Source organism: Dendrobium catenatum, unplaced genomic scaffold (assembly GCF_001605985.2).
Source record: "Dendrobium catenatum unplaced genomic scaffold, ASM160598v2 fragScaff_scaffold_1067, whole genome shotgun sequence".
NCBI lineage: Eukaryota > Viridiplantae > Streptophyta > Magnoliopsida > Asparagales > Orchidaceae > Dendrobium > Dendrobium catenatum.
Window position 1 is genome coordinate 341023 of NW_021319529.1, and position 23837 is coordinate 364859.

The window sequence follows — 23837 nt, forward strand, 5'->3', positions numbered from 1 at the left end:
TGCTTGAATAGTTTCTTTTGTGCTTTAAAATCAAAAGATTACATGCGGGTTTCCACTTGCAAAAATTGAAAGGATATATGGGATAGACTTTGTACAACCTATGAGGGGACTAATGAGGTTAAGCAATCTTGACTTAATATCTTGTTGCATGAATATGAACTGTTTCGCATTAAACCAAATGAATCCATTTCTGATATGTGCACAAGATTCACACAAATAGTCACCTCTTTGCATGCACTAGGTATGGAATTAACAAATGCTGAAATGGTTAATAAAATTCTTTGTTGTTTGCCTACTACTTATGATGCTAAAATTACTGTAATTACAGAGTCTAAAGATCTAAACATTTACTCTATTGATAATCTTGTTGGTTCGCTAATTACTTATAAGCAAGGAGTTAGTCAAAGAAAGATTGATGCAGGTGAACCACGAAGGGAAAAGAACATCTCACTGAATGTGGAAGAGTTTGAGAGTGAACACTCACAACCTGAGGATGAAGATGACATCACATTGATGACTAGATAATTCAGAAGCTTTCTAAAGAGGAAGTAGAAGAGATGCCAGCATTAGAATAGAGGTAAATTTAATAGAAATGCCAAGATTTCAAATGAAGTGATTTGTTATGAGTGCAAGAAAACTGTTCATATCAAGATTGATTACCCAAAACTGAAAGCTACTCCTAGCAAGGAGAAGGTAGAGGAGAAACCAATTGTAAAGAAGGGCAAGAAGAAGTTTCAAAGTGCCTTCTAGGCGGACTTAGATTCAGATTCATTAGAGACTGAGAAGGAAGAAGAAATCACTAATTTGTGCTTAATGGCCGATAATCTTGATCAGTCAGATCAAGAAGAGGTATGTGATTTAACCTATGATGAACTTTTTGAAGTTTCTGAACACATGCATGATGCATATAGAAAAATAAAGAAAAAGCATGTTAGTCTAAGTTTGGAGTATGATGAATTAGCAAAGGAACATGAAATTCTTAGAAAATATCATGCATTAATTGATGACAACCACATGAAATTTTTTGATGAGTTTGATGACTTGAATAAAGAACATGAAAATTTAAAATCATCCTATGCTAAACTTGAAAAAGATTTTAAAAATTTTAAGGATGAATCAGAGAATAAAATTTATATATCAAATTATGCAAATCAAATTTTGAAAGATATGAATTCATTTTACAAATTAATGATAAAACCTCTCGAGGATAATAGGATACCCCATAAACTTGAAGATTTTACTAATCCTATTATGTATCCTAAATTTATGCAATCCCTGAATAGACAGATGAATGTTAGAAGACTTAGGAAATCATTTCCAAAAGTAAAATGTAATAATTGTGGATTATTTGGACATATAGCTCACACCTGTACTTTAAAGATGAAAATTATTTGGTGCGGAGACCTAAGATGTATAAACCTAGACATATCATACATGTATTTGATTATAAATTGCCTAAAGGAGAATCCAAACTTGTTTGGGTTCCCAGGTCTAACATTTGATAATTTTATAGGGTCGCTCTCACACAAGACCTCGTGAGAGCATATGGTACCTGAACAGTGGATGTTCAAAGCATATGATTGGAGATACTGCATAATTCATATCACTAGAAACTAGGAGTGGAGGCAAAGTTATACTTGGAGATAACACCACAAGGAAGGTGGTTGGATCAGGTATGATTGGAAATCTCAATAAATTTTACATTGAGAATGTGTTATTAGTAGAAGGCTTAAAGCATAACCTGTTAAGTATAAGTCAGCTATGTGATAAAGGATATTATGTGAATTTTTTTCCTACTAGCTGCATATTAAGCCTAAATGGTAAAGATGTTTTGAATGGTAAAAGGATAAATAATATTTATATGCTAGACTTGAATTATATTCAATCTCCTACTGCTTTTTGTTTGAAAACTATATCTGATGAGTCATGGCTTTGGCATAGGAGACTTTATCATTCTAGCATGAAAAACCTTAGAAGGATTACCCAAAAGAACTTAGGAGAGGTATACCAAAACTAGACTTTACTAAGGACCACATTTGTGATGCATGTCAATTAGAAAAGCAAGTGAAGTCCTCTTTTCAGTACAATAAGGATCTTAGAACTAGTAAACCTTTAGAGATTTTGCATATTAATCTTTTTGGACCTATTGGTACTGTGAGTCTAGGAGGGAAGGTATACAGATTTGTGATTGTGGATAATTACTCAAGATTCACATGGATTAGATTTCTATTTCATAGGAGTGAATCATTTGAGGAATTTAGAAACTTTTTGATTTTGATTCAAAGAAAACTAGGATGTGAAATTATTTCTATATAAAGTGATCATGGAGGAGAATTTGAGAATGAGAAATTTGTAGAATTTTGTAAGGAGAAAGGAATTGATCATAATTTTTCTACACATAAAACACCTTAGCATAATGGGGTAGTCGAAAGGAAAAATAGAACATTAATAGAAGCTGCCAGAGCAATGTTGACAGAATACTCACTTCCTAAATATTTTTGGACTGAGGTGGTTAGCACTGCACGTTATGTTCTGAATAGGATGAATGTGAGATCTAAACTAAATAAAACACCCTATGAGTTGCTAAAAGGAAGAACACCTAATTTGTCTCATTTGCATGTTTTTGGTTGCAAGGTGTTCATTCATAACAATGGAAAATCTGCCTTAGGATAATTTGATCCAAAATCTGATGAAAGAATTTTTGTTGGATACTCAAGTGTTGGAAAATCTTATAGAGTATTTAATAGAAGAACTTTAGTAATTGAGGATACCACACATGTTGTATTTGATGAATCAGGAAATATGGAAGAGCCAAAAGTTATAGAAGATGAGATTGAGATTAACTCCCAAAAGATTGATAAAATAAATTTGGAAGAAAATATGGAAAAAAATTTGGAGATAGAAAACCCTTTGCCTAGAGATTTGAGATTTTCTAAAAACTGCCTAAGGGAATTGATTATAGGTGAACCAAGTGAGGGTGTAAGAACTAGGCGTGGATTAAACAAAGAAGTCAATAATTCAGCCTTCATTTCAACTATAGAATCCATAAATATTAATCAAGCACTTTCGGATGAATTTTGGATTTTGGCCATGCAAGAAGAGTTGAATGAATTTGTAAGAAATAAAATTTGGGAATTAAGTACAAGGCCAAATGATCAAAGTGTAGTTGGAACAAAGTGGGTATTCAAAAACAAAATGAATGACTCGGGAGTAGTGATTAGAAAAAAGGCTAGATTAGTTGCTAAGGGGTATAATCAGATTGAAGGGATTGATTTTGAGGAGACTTTTTCCCCTGTAGCTAGACTTAAAGAAATTAGGGTTTTGCTAGCTTTTGCCTATTTTAAAGGATTCAAATTATATCAAATGGATGTAAAAAGTGCTTTTTTAAATGGGGTAATTCAAGAAGATGTTTTTGTAGAACAACCACAAGGTTTTGAAAATTCTAAATACCCAAATCATATTTTCAAGTTGAAAAAGGCATTATATAGATTGAAACAAGCACCTAGGGCTTGGTATGAGTGGTTGAGCACCTTCTTACTTGAAAGATCTTTTGAAAAAGGAAGTGAGAATACAACTCTTTTTTTGAAGAAATGTGGAAAGGATATACTCATTGTTCAAATTTATGTGGATGATATCATTTTTGGATTTTCAAATAAAAATCTTTGTGATGATTTTTCTAAAATAATGAGTAGTGAATTTGAGATGAGTCTAATGAGAGATTTGAGTTACTTTTTAGGATTTAGCATTAAGCAAATTGAGGAAGGTACATTTCTTAATTAGTCAAAGTATATTAAGGACATCCTCAAAAAGTATGAAATGGACAATGCTAAACCTGTTAGTACACCAATGAGTTCCTCTATTCTATTAGATAAGTACACTAAGGGAAAATCTGTTGATCAAAAGAAATTTAGAGGGATAATTGGATCTTTACTTTACTTGACTGCTAGCCAACCCGATATCATGTTCAGTGTTTGCTTATGTGCTAGTTTTCAATCAGATCTAAATGAATCACATTTGACAGCAGTGAAAAGAATTTTAAGATATCTATTAGGAACTTAAAACTTAGGAATCGGGTATCCTAAGTTTAGTTCTTCATTTAAAATAATTGATTATTCTGATTCTGACTTTGCAGGTTGTAGGGTTGATAGAAAGAGCACTTCTGGAACATGTCAATTTATTGGAAATTCTCTAGTCTCTTGGTCCAGTAGAAAATAAAATTCAGTAGCCCTATCTATTGCAGAAGCTGAATACATTGCATTAAAAAGTTGTGTGGCATAAGTACTTTGGTTGAAACAACAGTTGATTGATTTAGGATTGACTATAGGCACTATTTCAATTTATTGTGATAACACTAGTGCTACTTGTATTTCTAAAAATTCTATTCAACATTCAAGAACCAAACATATAGACATAAGGTATCATTTCATTAGGGATGATGTATCCAAAGGAGAAATTGAACTCACTCATGTTTCTACTGAAAATCAACTTCAAGACTTTTTTACAAAACTTTTAGCCTTTGATACTTTCAGTGCATTAAGAACAAGGCTTGGTGTGATTGATTTGAATGCTTAAATAAAAATGTTTTTGCAACAATGATGTTTATTTACTAAGTTAATGTGTTTGTGTGTTTTTATGGGTTTATGAACTTGCATGTGTGATTTTCTTTATTTAGAGTTTGCATTTTTTCATTGTTTTGTATTTTTAGTGTGCTTGTGTTTAAGTTTTTGATTGAGTACAAAAATTTGAAAATTTTGAGTGAGCATCATCCAGGATGAAATTGTTTCGTACGGGACAATTTGTATAGTGTGACAAACTGTCGGATTTTGAACCGTTTGAGTGCAATTTTTAGTGTTTTAGTGTCACTTCATCTATACGATCGTCACGATCGTCCGGGATGAAATGTTTTTCAAATGACGGGATGAATGAATAAAGAAGTTGAATGGATAAGGTAGTTTTTAATACAGGCTTCGTACATACGAACCTTTGGTTCATCCAGAAGAACACATGTCAGTTTGATGTAGGGGACGGTTTCAGCTTCCATTAAAACGATATAAGTTCTGATCATCCCAGGATGAACACGTGTTCGTTTGTACGATCAGACTGGTCAAAAGTCTGTACGAAAGGATGCATCATAAGTTGTGTTGATTATGAAAAGCCATTTCATTTTGACGCTTTAGATCATCCAAACAAATTTTTTTCATACAGGACGAATTGAAAATTTCATACTGGATGAAATTTTTTCGTCTGGTACGAACATATCATTTTCAATAAATAACAGGGCTTTTGAACTCAATAGTCACACTCAAAACTCTACTTTCAATCTCTTTCGTACTCTAGATCCTCTCCCGAATGGCGAGTTTAAGTAAGAGACAAAAGGTTCTGGCAAAGAAACCACATCAAAATTCCTCTGAAAATTTCCTTTCTAAAGCAAATGAGGAATCTATTCCTAGGTTTGACTCAGCAAAGATCACACCCTCCTGAATCCTAATCCAAAAATAACTTACCTTTTAGGTAATAAACTTATTTGCCTCAACACAGTTTGGTTTTATCCTTACCCTAGTCTATCTTTACAATAAGGAAACCTTCCACTATTTCCTCGCCAACATGTCCTTTAATTCTGACCACTCTATAATCCATTCCTTTGTCTTCAAACAAAAGTTGAAATCACCAAACATGACTTAAGAGCCTTTTTGAATTTAAGGATAGAGGGAGTCAGAGCCCATCACTTGATCAACACTCATGATTATTCATGGTCTGAAATTAATAATGTGATTAAAGGGAACAATGTGAACGAACATGTGGCTAGAGTATCTGGTCTAGTTCGTAATGCACGAATCATCCAGCATGTCCTTAGAACTTCCATAATTCCTAAAGCTGATGATAGAGTCAATATTACCCCTCTTCTTTCTATGGTGACCTTCTTGATTATGACTAAAGAACCTATAGATGAAGCCCAACTTATCCTTGACTATCTTTATGGGCTGTCTAAAATTGGACATGTAGAGCATAAGAGAAAGAAGAACATCGCCTTAGGACATATTGTTGCCTACATTCTGGAGAAGAAATACAATTTGGTTCATCTTGATCAAGAGTTTGAAGAACCGCTCTACTACAACAACTGATCATTTAGAGCAATCTTCAAAGAAGAACCAAGTAAAACTCATGTCATTAGTGATACAGAGGAAGAACCAGAAGCTGCACCTGCACCTGCCAATGAATCAAATTATCAGGATTTGGTTCAAAGATTTGATCGCTTAGAGACTCATTTCGATCAACACTTTGATCAAATTGAGACTCATCTTCAGCAGCATGCCGCACAGTATCAGCATGACATGAATTTTATGAGGGATCAGATGAATGATATCAGTACCAATGTTCTTATGATGAGTACTTACTTTAACATCTTTGGTGTTAAACCTCCTCCTCCACCACCTGATAAGGGTCCTTCTCAAAGATTGTTGAACTTAGTTTTCTGTATTTTATGTAGTTTGTGTTTTAAATGTGTTTTAAGTAAGTTTGTTGTATTTTTTTTTTACTTTAGATGTTTTATTTCTGTATTGATATCCTTACCTTAAATTGTAATATCTTCTTAGTGATGTCAATATATATTCACCTGTTTTGGATTTATTTGTATTGAAATGTGTGTTAGCCTTTATGATAATTATTATATTTTTTATCTTAATAGTGCTATACTTTGAAGTGAAAGTCTAAATTAAATTCATTAGAAAATCTAATTTTTTCTAATTTAAGTTCTGCTTATAACTTGATATAATTAGAATTGTCAATTTCATGTCTCTTATTTAGACTACATTAATTCAAATATTATTATTGCAACTATGATGTTTTCTTATTTTATATTTCACTTATCAATAAATATTTATACACTTAGAAAAATTTGAATTTTTTTATTATTGATTTTGAAAAGATCAAAATTACTCTTGAAAAAATGTACAAATGTACAAAAATCAAAAGAAATGTGCAAAGGTTCGCAAGTAGAAAAAGAGGCACAAAATAAGCCCAAAAATAAAAAGATGCACAAAAATGTGCTAATAATTTGAAATAGATGTGCAAAGCGCTACATGTGGTAATTATTTCTTTTCATTATCTTTTAATCTCTTAATTCAAATTGATCTACTGTATATTTATATTCTGTATTGAAATTTGAAATATACAAATTTTCTATTCATTTTTTTTGCAATGATTTTCTTTATCTTAGTGTCTAAATTGACTCATGCTTTTGATATATTCTTTATATTATAAATGTTATATCTCTTCTTAAATTCTATGAATTAATATGATTTGCCTAATTTTTTAATTTTATTTGCATAACATATTTTAATCACTTTCAAGATTGAATTATCAAATGATTTTCATATGTCTGCTTACATTTCAAGTTTTTTTTCTTCTTTACTTTTTGCTATTGTCAAAAGGGGGAAAAATTGTTTGTATCATGTTCTTTGATTTTGTTTGATCTATTTTTTTTTTGTTAGATGTATATGTTGTGTGTGTTTGTTTTATCTGTATATTTATAAAAATGCCTCCTTATTTACACGTGTTCATCAATTCAGGGGGAGTTTAGAAAATTTTTTTAATTTGAAATTTATACAAACAATAATTGTTTTACCATCATCAAAAAGGGGGAGATTGTTAAGAGAGTTGCTATTTGCATGTTTTACATTCTGGCAACTTGTATAGTTTTGATGATTTCAAATATTATTATTTTATGTATAGTTATCTCCTAACACTTTTTGGAAGAGTTATTTTTGCTCTTGTGTGTACTAACATTTTAGAAAAATCAAACTCCAGACTACAAAGACTTCAAATCAAATCCAGCATGAGATACTTTGTGTATTTAAAACTTATATTTTTCTTTGAATTAAGTATGAAAGGGAGTGATTGTAATTGAGTGAATACACACACATACTTAAGGATATCTTGAGAAATTTGTACTGATCGTACGGGACGAACATAGTTCATACGGGATGAACATAGTTCATATGGGATGATCAAGTTAGTAATCTCCTCATAAGAGCAATGGAACGAGCAAGAGTTGAAGAAAATTTTTCTAAGTCCTGATCGTCTAGGATGAAGTGTATTCATCCCAGGACGAAATATTCTCTAGAAAATTTTTGTTCAAAAATGAAGTGTATTCATTCCAGGACGAGTTGCTCTCTGGAGTGCTATCATCCAGGATGAAGTGTATTCGTCTCGGGATGATTTGCTCTCTATAAAACTTTCGTCCGGACTAACCTTAAATTTGTCCCAGGACGAAGTGAACCGACTCTGAAAATTAAGTGCCGTTCGGCAGTTTTCGGGAATCGACCTATGGAATAACCGTTCGTACGGGACAATGTGTGTGTATGAAGCCATTTTGTACCCATATACATTAGGTTTGTTTCCAACGCATTTAAGTAAAATCGTCCAGAACGATCCACGATCGTACGAGACAATTCAATATGTATTGACTTGAAAATTTGTAGTTTTTGGATAGTTTTTTTGTGTTTTTCCTATAAATAGTCCAAACTAAACTGACATATAATCTTTTTTCCTATTGATCTTCATGTCTATTGAAAGAAGAGTCAAGAAGAGAGTGTTTGAAGGAGATTTCTTGCCATTGGAGCGTGAAGGTTTCACTTGGTACTCAAAGGTAAGAGTCTTTACTCTTGGTTTGTGATTACTTCACTCTTTTCTCTCTTCCTTCTAGAATTCTTGCGAGAAGATCTGTCAAGGATATCCGGTTCTCTACCGACACTTGGAGAGTGTGAACAGTCGAAGGGTTCTCTGCCAGCACTGGGGATAGTGTAAAAGGACAACGGTTCTCTTCCCCACCGGGTAGTGGTGGAAAGAGTGTTTGTAAAGGATTCTCCGCCTTGCTGTGGGTGCAAAAGGAGAGTCACTATTGGTATTAGTGCGATACTCAGAGGGTGCCTCCGAGGAGTGGATGTAGGTCTGGCTTTGACCGAACCACTATAAACCTCATGTCTTTATTTTTCCGCTGCCTTTTTATTTTTGTGTTTTTATTTAAAAAAAATGTGGTTGAAAAATCTATTTCTACAAAACTCATTAAAGTTTATTTTTTTGGTTTAAAAAATTAAAAAAGAGGGATTAATAAAATTTTAATTACCAATTCACCCCCCCTCTTGGTTAGCCGTGGGACGTAAGCTTAGGTTTAACAACCTAATTCATAGAAATCAAATTTCATCAGAATCCTTTCTCACCCTCCTGGTGAAGATAGAGAAACTTGAATCACTTTCATCTTCCCTAGTGTGACAGAGTATCCAGGTCCTTTGACATTAAAGAGATATTATTCCAAAGCTGTCCTCTAAACAAACCTTCACACATGGAGGAACTAAAGTGAAAGTTTGTCGGAGTGACCATATGTAACTCCCTCTCACACTCCCTTGAAACCAACAAGGATATTCTCCCTCTCTCTCACAAACTCCACACTTTCTCTCCCAAGTTTTTGGTTCTCTCTTAAAGCTTTCTTCAGAAGAGAATAACTCAATGATTATGAAAAGAACTCTTATAAAGTCTTATGAGAAAGCTTAAATAGATGGCTTAAAAAAACTCAAAAAATTTAATTAATTCATTAAAGTTTGTACAATATGATCACAGGATTGTATAATATGATAACCAAAATTTAATCTATTAGTATTGAATAATCGCCATTTAATATAGTATAATCAATTCAAATTTTCATTTTTCGTATTGTACAATGTTAGGCTAGTATAGTACGATCCATTCAATCTTGCCTATTGGTACTATGTGATTAGCATTTAGTACAGTACGATATATTCAGATCGTATAATATAAATGAATAGTAATATAATATAAATAGTTCAACCAAATTGTATTACATCTAATATGAATACTGGGATGACCAAATATCATCTCTGTTGATAGTAAAGTACAATCTAGTTCATACAAAATGATCAAAAAATTAAAAATTAATTAGATTTGATTGATTAATCATAGGATTAAATTAGGTAATATTTTAAACATCATAGATTATGATTAGGTGTTATAACTTAGTTTGTATAACTCTATTTTTATATCTTATGTGTTTTTTATGATTTCAAAATATTATTGTATTGGTTATTGTTTCTCCTAACATATATTTGAAATATTACTTTTATTGTTTGTGTGTACTAATGTTTCAAGAAAATCATATTCCAGACAGTTGAAGATTTCAAAATAGATTAGACTAGGACTTATTGTATTTGAAGTATGTATTTTTTCTACTTGTTTTGAGTCTGAAAGAGTGTTATTGTAATTGGGTAATCGTGCACACAGACACAAGGGGAGTGTAAAAATTTGTAATTTTTTAAAAATAATTATACTGTATGATTTTGGATCATACAGGATAATTTAACCTGAACGTTCCTCTAGAAAGCAGTAAATCAAACCATGCTAGGATAATTTTTTAAGTCTTGTTCGTACTGTACGAAGTTACCTTTATACAGACGATGCCTAGAGTACGAAATAGATACGTACAAGTTCATCCTGATGAACTCAAAATTTTTTCTAAACTTTTTGTATTATACAATCTTAGGTTTGTATAGACAACATCCAGAGTATGAAATGGTTGCGTATCTTTTCGTCCTTACGAATATGTAATTTTTTTAACTATTTGTATTGTATAATCCTAGGATCGTATAGATAACTTCTAGAGTATGAAATGGACTCGACCATTTTCATACCAAATGAAACATGATTCAATTAAAATAGATCATATTGTATGATATTGGGTTCATATAGATGATTTCTAGTGTACTAAATTTGTTCGTATAGAATCGTACTGGATGAATCTATTTAAAATTGAATTGATGGTACATATGATGTCAATTCATACACATGTCATTCAGAGTACAAAATCTATTCGTACAGGATCATACATACGAATTCTATGCTGATTATACATATAAAGTTATGGAACATATGAGGTCATGGACGGTCAAATTGAAAATTTTTAGTTTTCTAGATGGTTTTTCGTGTCTTTCATATATAAGGTCCTAAAATCTAACTGTGGACTAAGGCTTCTTCATTTTTTCTTTGAGAGCAAGTGTGAGGGTGCTTTGGGTGAGTGTTTGAGATTGTGGAAAGAGATCTTGCAAATGGAATTTGTGAAGGGTTTATAAGGCTGCCCAAAGGTGAGGATCTTTATGTAAGTTTTATCAAATCTCTTATTTACTTCTTTGAAGTTTCTCAAGAGAAGATCTTTGGAGAAGATCTGATTCTCTCCCAACACTAGGAGGGTGTGAAAGAATAACGGTTCCCTGTTGAAACTAGGAGGGTGTGAAAGGGCGATAGTTCTCTGCCGACACTTGGAGAGTGTAAAAGGATGATGGTTCTTTGCCGACACCAGGAGGGTGTGAAAGGATGATGGTTCTCTGCTGACACTTGGAGAGTGTGAAAGGATGATGGTACTTTTCTGCAGTGGGGATTGATGGAAGAGAGGTGACTTGTAAAGGCTTGAATGCCTTATTATGGGAGAAAAGGAGAAACACTTTAGTAATAGTGCAATACCTGAAGAAGGAGTCTTCAGGTACAAGACGTTGGTCTAGTTAGACCGAACCACTATAATTTTTTGTATTTTTATTTTACCGCAATTTTATTTTTCTATATATTTTATTTTTGTGGTTGAAAATTTTTTAGTTTGATAAAAATTTTCATTATGCTAAAATTATAAAATGGTTTTCTATAAAATTTTCAAGAGGTTTTTAAAATTACCAATTCATTGCCCCCTTGGTTAGCTTTGGGACAATTGCTTTAGGTTTAACAACCTATACAAACTTTCAAGTGGTATCAGAGCTTAATTTTGAAAATTAAGATTTAGATAGCTTTTCAAAAATGATCATGGCTACTTTTGAAAACTGTAACACTCCTGAAGGGTATTCGATCATTAGACCCCCATGGTTTGATAACATCCCTTTTAATTTTTGGAAAACACATATGTTTACTTTTCTTCAATCGCTTGACAAATACTAAAAGAAATATAGAGGCAATCAATAATATTTATTATTATCAAAATTATAAACTCGAGTGCCCTAGTTTTAACACAAATGTTATTCGAAAGTTAGAAAAAAGATCCATAAAGATCTTAATGCGTGCTTTATTAAATATGAGAAGATAGACATCGTGTATCACTGAAATACTATAGGAGAATTATTAAATCTAAAGGGCATTATTTTAAATGCAAAGGTTACATAAAGAGTTATAAAGGTTATCTTATTCTTATTTTTTGGGGTAGTAGAAATTTGATGGTAACCAAAACAACCATCTAAGAAAAAAATAGAAAGGATGCCCTGCTAACCTATCAAGCATTTGAACTATAAAGTGCATTGAAAAATGGTTATTTCTAGTGAATTTCTCTTTATTTAATTTCTTATAATTATTACAAATCCTCCACTTAGTGAAAGTTCTTTTTGGGATGAGTTCATTCTTCTCTATTTTGACTTCAATGATCAACCTTTATTTTGCACACAGTGAATTGGGCTAACCCTATCACTATCAAAAATAGGGTATATGATATTTGTATCTAACTATTTAAGGATCTCTGTCTTCACTACACCCTTCATGGTGGGGTTCAACCTCCTTTGTGGTCAAATTTGGTTTGCCAATCTTTATCTATAAATATCTTATTCATATATATTGATGAACTTATCCCTTGAATGTCCAAGTGTCCACCCAAATATTTTTTTATGAACTCTAGGTGCCTATCAACTTTTATCTTGAAGTTCATCTAGATCCAAAGATATGATCATTATGAAAGTTAATGAATCACCTCGAAACTATATACTTAGTTGCTACGAAATGCTTTGATTTATAAGGTTAATGCCTCTATAATAGATTGCTATGAAAATTTACCTAATGTTGAAGTATCTAAGGTCTCATGCCTCTTAGGTACATGTTTAACTCCTAGGCTCCTTTATGTCCTTATTAATGAACATCCAATTCAACACCTCTAAATCCAAGAAATCATCTAAAGCATCCTCCGATCAGTTATTTGCTACATCAAATCTATAACATTGGTTCTCACTATCTCCATTTAGGAATTTTATTGATTTTAAAACAATGAATGCTACTTCTTCAACTTGAACTTACATTATTTATTTCCCCTTCTTAACATCTATTACAGCCTTACCCACAGATAGAAATAGTCTACAAAAAATTATTAGTATTTAATTATTCTCATGCATATCTAACCCAATGAACTATATTGGAAAATAAACTTGTCTACCTTAACCAATACATCCTCATCACCCCCTAAGGTAAGTGAATGATCTATCAGCTAACTACAGGGTGATAGTCATGGGTTGTACCTTACTTAAGTTTAGTCTCTTAAAGATAGGAAAACGTATGAGATTAATGCTTCCTCATAAATCATAAAGTGTCATTTAGCAAAACCTCTCCCCTATAACATAAGGAATGGTAAAGCTACCATGGTCCTTTAAATTTTTAGGAATTTTACTCTATAAGATTGCACTACATTCTTTAGTAAGATTAATAGCCGCATAATTATCTAACTTACACTTTTTGCTAAGGATACCCTTCATAAATGTAATTATACGATGCATATTCTCAAGGGAATCAATTAAAGAAATATTGATGGTCAACCTTTTAAAGACCTCTAAGAACTTAGAGAATTTCTTATCTTTATTTTATTTATGTAGTCTATATGGGAATGGTGGTGGTAGTTTATATGCAACTTTTCTAATTTGGTTTATGTAATGTAAAATTAGGGGTAGGTTGTTCTATATGTAAGCTAAGATCTACTAATATTTCCTCTGTCTATTCATCTTCTAGTTCTTATTTTGTTTGTTCATCATTTCTCACTACCTCTTCTAACTCCTTACCACTTCTAAGCTTAATCGCCTTATAATTATCCCTCCATTTTCCTTAGGATGTGTTTGGTAGACTTTTTTAGTGCCTGTTATTAAGAGAATTACATATTTTCCTAACTAGTTATCTAAGTTCATAATGATAATGACTTATCTTTGAAGCTGGGTTCCCATCTATAATACTAAATCTTCTAAATTTGGCCTCTTACCCTTAAGTTAGGTTTTGGAACTAAAATTTAAAGGATAATTAAGTTTAAGTTTAGCATAATTCCATTATAGAGGAGATTTTCAAATGCTTATAGATAGGGGGGTATGGAGTGAACCTTTATAATTATATAAAAAACTAGGGCTTTATCACCCCTAAATAATGCTTAGTTATTCTTTGATAGAAACATAATAAAACCACACTTAATATGTAAGTGTACATGCCAAATTATTTAATAAAGTGATAGAGTAGAGTTTCAAACCCATAAGAAAGTATGCTTATTTGAAAAAACTACTTATGTTTACTCAAATTGCAATAACAATCCAACTGAAATAAAAATGATATTTATGGAGATTGTATCACTAGATAAAATAGTGAAAATATTGGATATAATATTTAATAAAAGTTTTTCGGATTAATGAGTGTAAATTTCATATCTTTCCTAATGAGTCTCTTAATTATAGATTTGATTCAGAGCTTATGCTTCCCAAGATTTGTGCCAAGCATACAATGGTGAAAAGGATATTTATTAATCCCCTACAGTTATAGTATCTCCTTAAGAACCTAAAATATTTTACATCGTATATATAGGCATGTAAACATCTTATCTCATTATTCCTAGTTATTACTGCATTTCTCCATTGAGGCTATACATGCACTTTACATCATCAGCTCAAAATAAGAGAATTAGCCAAACATAGAATAAATGATAAGAAAACTCATTAAAATCATGAATGAATGAAAATATAAAGGGTGATATCACTAGAACAGATTAAAGTATCACCTCATTACTTAATCTCTCTTAACTTATAGATTTGCTTCAAGAAACATAGACTAAACACTCTAAATGATTGCATCTTATCCTTCCTTAACCTCTCTTAGATTTTACTCTAAGATGAAAGTAGAGAAGTATTCTAAGAAGAAGTACTAAATTTTTTACAAGTGATTGAACTCCTTTATAAACATAACATCATAACAACTTATAGGACAACATAAAATGGTATTTAGCATGGAAACACTTGAAAGTGGAGCTGCAACATTATTGAATTGAACTAATTCCTCAACATGAAATTGTTGCACTATCGCGGTGCTTGCTAACATGGATATTTTATTTAGTGAACAATCATTTCTTTTCAATGAGAGAATGAGTCCTTATAAAGTTATAACTGTAATGATACACCACTGTTGACAATTCAACATTATGGCGCCCAAGTTGCAAAAAATGATTTTCACTATGATCTTTTTATTTTTTTCTTTGGGTTAACTTTTGTATTACTAGCAAATAATCTAAGAGATTTAATAATTACTTATATTGCAAGCTAACTTAATTGGGTTTCCAAAATTTTAATAGAAGCATCTTGATTTTGTAATTGTGTCCCTAAAAGCATCACTACATCATCCAATGGTGATTTTCTACTTTCAAACTGATCACTTTGATTAAATCCTAGAGCATACATAGGTTAATGATTAATAGCAGGTCATTAAGGATTGTTCAAATTTACTCATTGATTATTTTGACTATAATTCTATTAATTGTTACTAGTAATATTATTTGACTAATTAAAATTAGGATGGTTCCACCAACCTGTATTATATGTATTAGAGTAGAGATTGTTTTTTCTTCAAATCAAATTTATATTTTTAATCCATTACATATTACTATCTTAAATTAAATTTTTGATCCTATAATTGTACAAATAATTTAGTTCCTAATCCAAAATTCCGTCATATTATGCTTAAACTCTTATAAATTATTACAACTTGTGCAATCAATATTGAAAAAGCATCATATTCATAAATTCATACTACTCTCTTAGAATTTACCCTATCAGATAGCCATTAGAAATTATTAGTTGTCATTCCTATATTAATTTATAGGCTTCCTTAAATAGCTTAGACATTAATAATCCTCTAGCTACACATCTATGAATATTCCAAGAGATCCTACTGATCCTTTATAAAATGTTTTAATAACCAACCAATTAGGTAAAACATCGTGAGGATATTTTCTAAGCATTTTCTTAAATCTCTCTCTACTCTCATAAATTGGTTCTCCTTCAAACTAGATAAAAGAAGTGATATCATTTTTAAGTTTGGCAATCTTTGAAGGTGAAAAATGCTAAGCAAGAAACTTATGAGCCAACACATTCCAAGTGATTATAGAGCTTGGGGGAAAAGAATTCAACCATATATATTATATCTCATAGAGAAAGTGAGAATAATTTAAGTCTAATAGCATCATCATTGACATCAATGTACTTAAATATTGAATAAATTTTTAAGAAATTTGTAAAGTGTAAATTATGATCTTTACAAAAGTTCCACCAAATTGAGAATTTTGAACCATTTGAATTATGACATATTTTAATTCAAAATTATTAGCTTGGATTGTAGGTCTATTAATGTTCTGATAAATTCTATATACTAAAGGGTTAGCATAATCCTTAAGAGGTATAATATAATCTTGATCTACTATAAGTTTAGTCTTTTTTACAATCTTTTTTGTTTTTTGAATTTTTGAAATGGTTCTTTCTATTCTAGAGTCAAACAACAAAGGTTCATATTTATGCCTATAAAGCATGAAACCATAAATATGGAATAAGAAAATAAAATAAAAGATAAAAGTAGGTCTAACTATGTAATTAATTCAACAATATAGTTAAATTTTGAAAATTAAAATACTTTCTTGGTAATGATGCTAAAGACTTATTGTGGTTATCGAGTGAACTTTTTGAATTGCATAAGAAGTCATGGGCTCTATCTCACCTAAATAATGCTTAGTTTTTTTTTCTTTTTGATATAAAATAATAAAACCCCACTTAGTATACATAAGTATATGTTATGAATTATTGACTCCATTTTTATATGAGGTCATCAGGTACTACCCCAAGTTCTTGATTTTATGTTTAATGATTGATATCATTCCACTTGTCAATCATCTAACTATCAATCAATCCAATTCTACAACCAACATTCAATCAAGTTCTTACCACTTAATCTTTGGCTTGTAATAATCAATCATTCAATTAATTAGTTCAATCTATACATACTCAATCATTCAAACTTCAATCATCTCAATCAAAACTTCACTCAATCTTATAGTCTGCATTCAATCAACATTCAATCTAACCCTCAACCAACTTGCATATATCAAATCTTCAATCAATTACCTAATCTACCATCAAATTCAAATGCTTCATCATTATTTAATCACATACCCAATTTTCAATCATCTCAAATATACTTTAATCAGATGAATCCAATCACATTCAACCATCAACTTCAATCTTCTACAGTCTTGTACCGTAGTCACATACTCCAGTACATGGCCTTGTATAGTTCACTTATACCGTAACCTCAATCAAGATCCAGATCCACTTCACTAGGAACCCAATCTATTAAAATCAGCATCAATAAACACTTCAATCAATAATTGATCATCATAAATTATTCACCTTCAATCAAATTTTAAATGACCTCTCAAGTCTAACAAATCTTCCTAAGCTATCCTCCTAGTGAGGGGGACATGACTGATCACCTTGATCTAGTCACCAGTTGACTTAGTAAACTAAACCTAAATTGAGTCAAACTAGTTCAATCTAAGCCAACTCAATCCATACATCCAATAAAACCTCAACTAATCTATCTATCCTTTAAATCAATTCAAATTCATCACCAAAACATGTCTTAATCTTTAATCCATCAAAACCAAGTCAAAATTGAGTAACTCAACATATGGGTTTTGGGTCAAATTATCCTATTCTTAGTTAAATATACATGCATCCTCAATCAAACCATTAAGATTCTATTCAAATAGCCATTTATAGTTTCCCATGCCAACTTGACAGTCAATGTGATTGTTGACTAGTCAAACTAGTCAATAATTCTTCAAAAACCTCTTAAAATAGTCAAGTTTCTATGCTTAAGCTAACTCCATTTGTTGTAAATCAATCCAAAAGTTTCCTAGACCATCTGGACTCCACCTAAGCTCCCTTGACCCCTGTTGACCAGTCAAATAGTTAATGGGAACTTAAATGTGCTCACCCAGTCAACCCATTCAACCTAACCTATTTGGTCTAATCTACGCCCATCCAACCCATAGATTTGACTCTAGAAGCTTCCAAAGGCTCAACCCGACCTCCACCAGTAGCTGGCCTACTCCCTAGCTTGAGATCCAACCACTATAGTGGTTCCCTCTATGGAAAATGACCTCGGGTCATTTTCACCTAAGGAGCGTACTCCCTCTACACCCTAATAGCCTGGGATAGTTATCAAGCATCCCAGCAATATACCTGATCCATCCCAGCCTTTCATTTTGGCTCCAAATACTGAATAGGTTAACATGGGTGGAACTATTCATTCTACACATTATCGCCCATTCTACTCATTCTCAGATCTCTCTGGCATTTTGTTTTGAAATCCCAGAGCTCCCTTCATCTTCTTCTAATCTTTTGACACCATTTGGGTGCTGCTAGCGGTGAGGAGAATGAAGGACTGAAGTATTTTTCTTCCCAAGACTTCAACTCTATTTGGAATCTTCCTCTAAGCTTGAGGTCTTCAAGATAACAACATGAGGACTATCTACAAATTCAATTGTGCTTAAATCATCCAATCCATCGATTATATTGCGGTAAAATCTAAATCCTAAGTATTTATCTAGGGTCTTAATTAGAGTTCTATCGACTTACAAATTACTCCATACTACTCTTTAGACTCTATTAAAACTCTGTTCAAAGTTTTAAATTGTTTTGTTGAGTATTTTGTAAAAACAAAATTAAAAAATGATTGTAGGTTTGCCAATTGACGGAGGAGGAAGACTGGTCTCCAACCATTGGATCTATTCTATTTAGATCAATGATTGGGATCAGGTCAGATTCATTATCTATTATGACCTCTCAAAACTATGGTTTAACCGATCCTTTATCCAGCTGAATCCTGAATGTCAGTCCAAAACATAAGAGTCAGATCAGCCAATCGATCATTCTGAATCAAGTTTAATCCCATAGGTTTTCTCTCCATTATTGGATCCGTACTGTGATGGATCCAATGGCTCAGAGACATGTTGCACTGGTTAAGCGACCTGACCCACTTGACTGTCATCGCTTATGTGGCTAAATCCCATTATGCAGTGTGGGAAGCACAGTTCGATCAGCGCTGCCATTTGACCCGCTATTAAAAACCCCAAATTTAATTCAAAAAATGTTCATAACTTCAAATTTGTATAGGAATTTCATTTCTAATTCAATTTTGGAGTTCTTGGGTTTGTTCTGTTCATATTTTCTTCTAGTTTTTTTGTAAAAATAAAATAATATTATTTTAAGTAAAACTATGTTAGTTACTAAAAAAATACATAAAACCTTATTTTGATTTTAAAAAAATATATATAAATTACTTTGACTTGAATTTTGGTAGAGGTATAACAGGGTTTATTTCTAATCTCCCTTAATTTTCCAAAGGCCATTTGATTCATTTCTAATCATTTACATATCTAACACCTCAAAATTTAATATTACTCTTATACCACCAAAAACTCATACTTGACATCACTTATACCACTCTGTTTTTATCGGACCTCACGCCGTATATCTTCCCGCCGGGAATACCTTGCTCGCCTACAGTCAGAATACCTACCAGCTGCTCGTGATCAGATCGCTGCTAGCGTCCCTAGACGGTTAAGCTCACTGCTCGCGATCAGACCGCCGAAGGGGAACTCTGGACGGGGCTACAGTTGCAGGAAGCTGGACGGGGCAAGTCGAAGAAATGAAAAAGTCACTGCATTTCCGATCTCAAGCTCCAGCACCTCTCTGCATCTTGTTTCTTCCGGACCAGCCACAAGCAGAGAGAGAGAGAGAGAGAGAGAGAGAGAGAGAGAGAGAGAGATTTCTCTCTTACCTGTAGTTGTAACACCTCTGCCGATCTCCTCTCCAACAAAGCTCCCAACCTGAGCTCTTCATCCCGGATCTCCTCTTCTCTTCTTGAAGCAGACGCCTACAAGCCCTCACCCATCCAAGCCATAGGTTAAACCGACTTCTTCCTCCCTGCTCTCGATTTGGAACTTTCGATCTCTACCCAGCTCCCTATCTGAAATGGCTGTGAAGTTTAGGCAGACGGCGTGGTAAAAATGAGGTAAATAAAGGATTTGGGTGGTATAAGAGTAATATTAAATTTTGAGGTATTACATATGTAAATGGTTAGAAATATAGTGGTATGTATGTAAATTTCTCAAGAAATAAATAAGCTGGAAGTGGGGCCCACCAAAGCAGCGAGCAACCGACGCCAGCTTAAACTTAAAAAGCTTACTGTACCGGAAGCCATCGTTTGCCACGTGTTACCAATACCACGTGTCACGCGTGGCACCGACAGAAATCGAATCGTTGAATTGTAAACGACTTGTTTGCAGCCGTGAGATTGTCAACGAACGGCCAGATGTGCGCCTAAGAGATGTTACTAGCAATATCCGATATTTAAGGCAGATTGTTGAGGCGGTGAGTGTGACCGTGTTGCTGCCGGGCAAAACAAGATGCAGATGGCTGAACAAATCTGGGCCGTTGATTTCAATCATGCGGCGGAGATTTATTTGACTGTAAGCTTAGGGATGAGAAGCGATTTTCGGGGATTTTTTTGGGTTTATTTATTTATTAGGAGGGGTTTGTGGTTGGGGGCTTAGTCAATTCAGATAAGATAATAAATTGATACTTTTAGGTAGATAAATTAATACATTATATGAATTTTAATAGGGAATTTCTCACATTTCCCAAAAAAAAAAAAAAAAAATTAGAGTGTAAAAATCAATGCTTTAAAAACAGAACCGGTTAGGCCGGTTCAACAGTTGAAATGCTAATCGGCCGGTCAGCCAGTTACAGTTTACTATAAAATCAGTTTCACACAAAACCACTATTGAACTGTTCGAATCAGCGGTTCGGCTGTCAAACCATAAAATCGGTCCCAATTTTGAATAACTGAACGGTTCATTTGAAAACTAATTTGAGTGGTTCAGACCAAATTGAATGGCCTAAAATTAACTAAAATAAAATTTATATTTATACGAAACGAAGAAAAAAAAAACCCTATTTATCTCATATTTATTTTATTTTCAGAACGTCACCAATTGCAAATATAAACTATAAGATCTCAAGAGATTTTAATTTCATCTCTCAGATTATGATTACAAAGAGGTCAGCTGCTCAAAATAATAATATATTTAGTTTTAAATTTATAGAATTTATTTGTTATATTTTTTTAATTGTTTCGTATTATGATGATTCAATTCAACTTTTGTTATATATTTACAAATAATTATGTCATTATTGTAATATTTAAATATAATAAATGTTTATTATGTCATCTGATTTGGATCTAGTTTAATCCCGGTCAAACTATCGAACTGCTAATCTCTCCTCATTCCAGTTCATTGTCTGGTCCGATTTTCAAAACCATAGAAAGAATAGGTTATGGGTGAAGTTCGCTTCCAATCCAAAGTTGATCTGATTTAAATCCAATCAATATGAGTCTAACCTATTTAATGAATTAATAAATAAGTATTTGCTATAAATAAATGAAATATAATTTATTTACTAAAATGTTAATTTTATTTATTATTTTTTTGGGACATTTAGGCCAATTAAGACAAATTCGTTCACATTTTACATACACAAAGACTCAAATCTAATACCTCTTAGTTTGAAGCCTAAGCTCTAACCAACAGACCAATATGTGTAATTTTATATATTTTCAATGAAAACAAAATTTTAAAAATTAGATTTTTTTTTATTGCTGATATAAAACGCTAATCTTGAAATCAGAATTTAAGAGATTATTTGTTTAAAATTTGTAATGTTAGATTTTAAAATTATTGCGTCCTAGAATATTTGCGGCGGTAGAGAAATATGAAGTTTAACATCATATCATTGCACAAAGATCCAGCACACAATCAGATAAGAGAGAGAGTGTAGCGTGCATAAGAGACACTAGAGTTTTTTGTGTGGAAACCCTTGAAAAGGGGAAAAATCGCAGGGTCTAGCCCAGTTTGAATGAATACACTACTATTTGCAGTCGATTACAAATGAGGCCCTTCTTTGGGAGAAGGCCTTGGCTTGATGGTATAAATGTACATCATATAGAGCACATTACATTGTGTGAGTTACAATATAGACATGTTTATTTGGTTGGTACGGTCATAGTCGATATAATAGAGGTCGGAAAGATCGTTGTCTGGTGATGGAGATCGAAAGGACCATAGTATGCAACAAAGGTCGGAAGGACCATAACTGGCAGGAGATAGGGGTCTGAAAGACTGTAGTTGGTAGGAGACTAGGATCTCAAAGACCATAATTATAGGGGTGTATTCTGATAGAACTCTGGGCGTCAGGTGGCGGCCTAGCAGAAGTCCGAGCCTTAAGTGGTGGTCCGGTAGATGACCAAACCTCAGGTGGTGGTCTGGTATAAGTTCAGGCATAAGGTGGAGGTCTGGAAAAACTTTGGGCGTCAGTTGGTTGTCCGACAGAACTCTGGGCGTGAGGTGTTGGTCTGGTAAAAGTTCAAGCCTCAGGTGGTGGTCCGGGAGAAGTTCGGGCCTTAAGTGTTGGATCAACAGAAGTCTAGGCCTCAGGTGGTGGTCCGGCATAACTCCGGGCGTCAGGTGGTGGTCCGGCGGAACCTAGGGCCTCAAGTGGTGGTTTGACAGAGCTCAGAGCCTCAAGTGGTGGTCTAGCGGAGGTGATGGCTTCAAGTGGTGGTCTGGAGGAGCTCAGGGCCTTAAGTGGTGGTCCGATAGAGCAATGACATCAAGCGGTGGTCCGACGGAGGAATGACATCAAGCGGTGGTCCGGTGAAGTTGAGGGCCTTAAGTGGTGGTCCGGCGGAACTCAGGGCCTTAAGTGATGGTCCAGCGGAGAATCGACGTCAGGCGGTAGTCCGGTGGAGGTGAGGGCCTCAAGTGGTGGTCCAGCGGAGCTCAAGGCCTTAAGTGGTGGTCTGGCGGAGCAACGACATCAGGCGATGGTTCGGTAGAGGTGAGGGCCTCAAGTGATGGTCCAACGGAGCTTAGGGTATTAAGTGGTAGTCTGACGGAGTAATAATGTTAGGCGGTGGTTCGACGGAGGTGAGGGCCTCATGTGGTGGTCTAACGGAGCTCATGGCCTTAAGTTATGGTCTGACGGAGCAACGACGTCAGGAGGTGGTCCCGGGAAGGTGAGGGCCTCAAGTTGCTGTTCGGCAGAGTAACGACGTCAGGCGGTGGTCCGGCAGAACTCAGGCGGTGGTCGAGGAGGAGCGAGGAGGCAAGAGGGATCTCCGATCTCTCTATTGTTCTCTTGCTTGGAGCCTCCTCCTAAAGAGAAATGAATAGTATATTTATAGATTTCTAAAGTGACATGATCTGTAAATAGGAGAAGGATCAAGGGCAAATGGGGAGTGGTTGGATGGACGGCCGATGTTGAACCCCTTGATCGTGGACCTTTTGATGGACATTTGAATGTCTTAGTGATGTCTAAAATCAATGAACTTGGGCTCGTTGGATTCGTCTTGTCGAGCCTCTCGATTAGACTATAAGCAAGTCATGTTTGATAATCCAAATTATGGTTAGAAACCTCAAATAGCACTTTAGATCATTTGATTTGGACTTATTTGGGCTCAGATTTAGTCGAATTTGGCATCGTTGGGTTTGTATTTCTGAGACGTTCAGTTTGAATGTAAGTTGGCTGAAATCGGAGTTCAGATGGTTCCAATTTTAATTTCGGAAGTTTCCAACTTGATTTTGCCTCGAGATTCATGCCCGATCAAAATAATTTTTC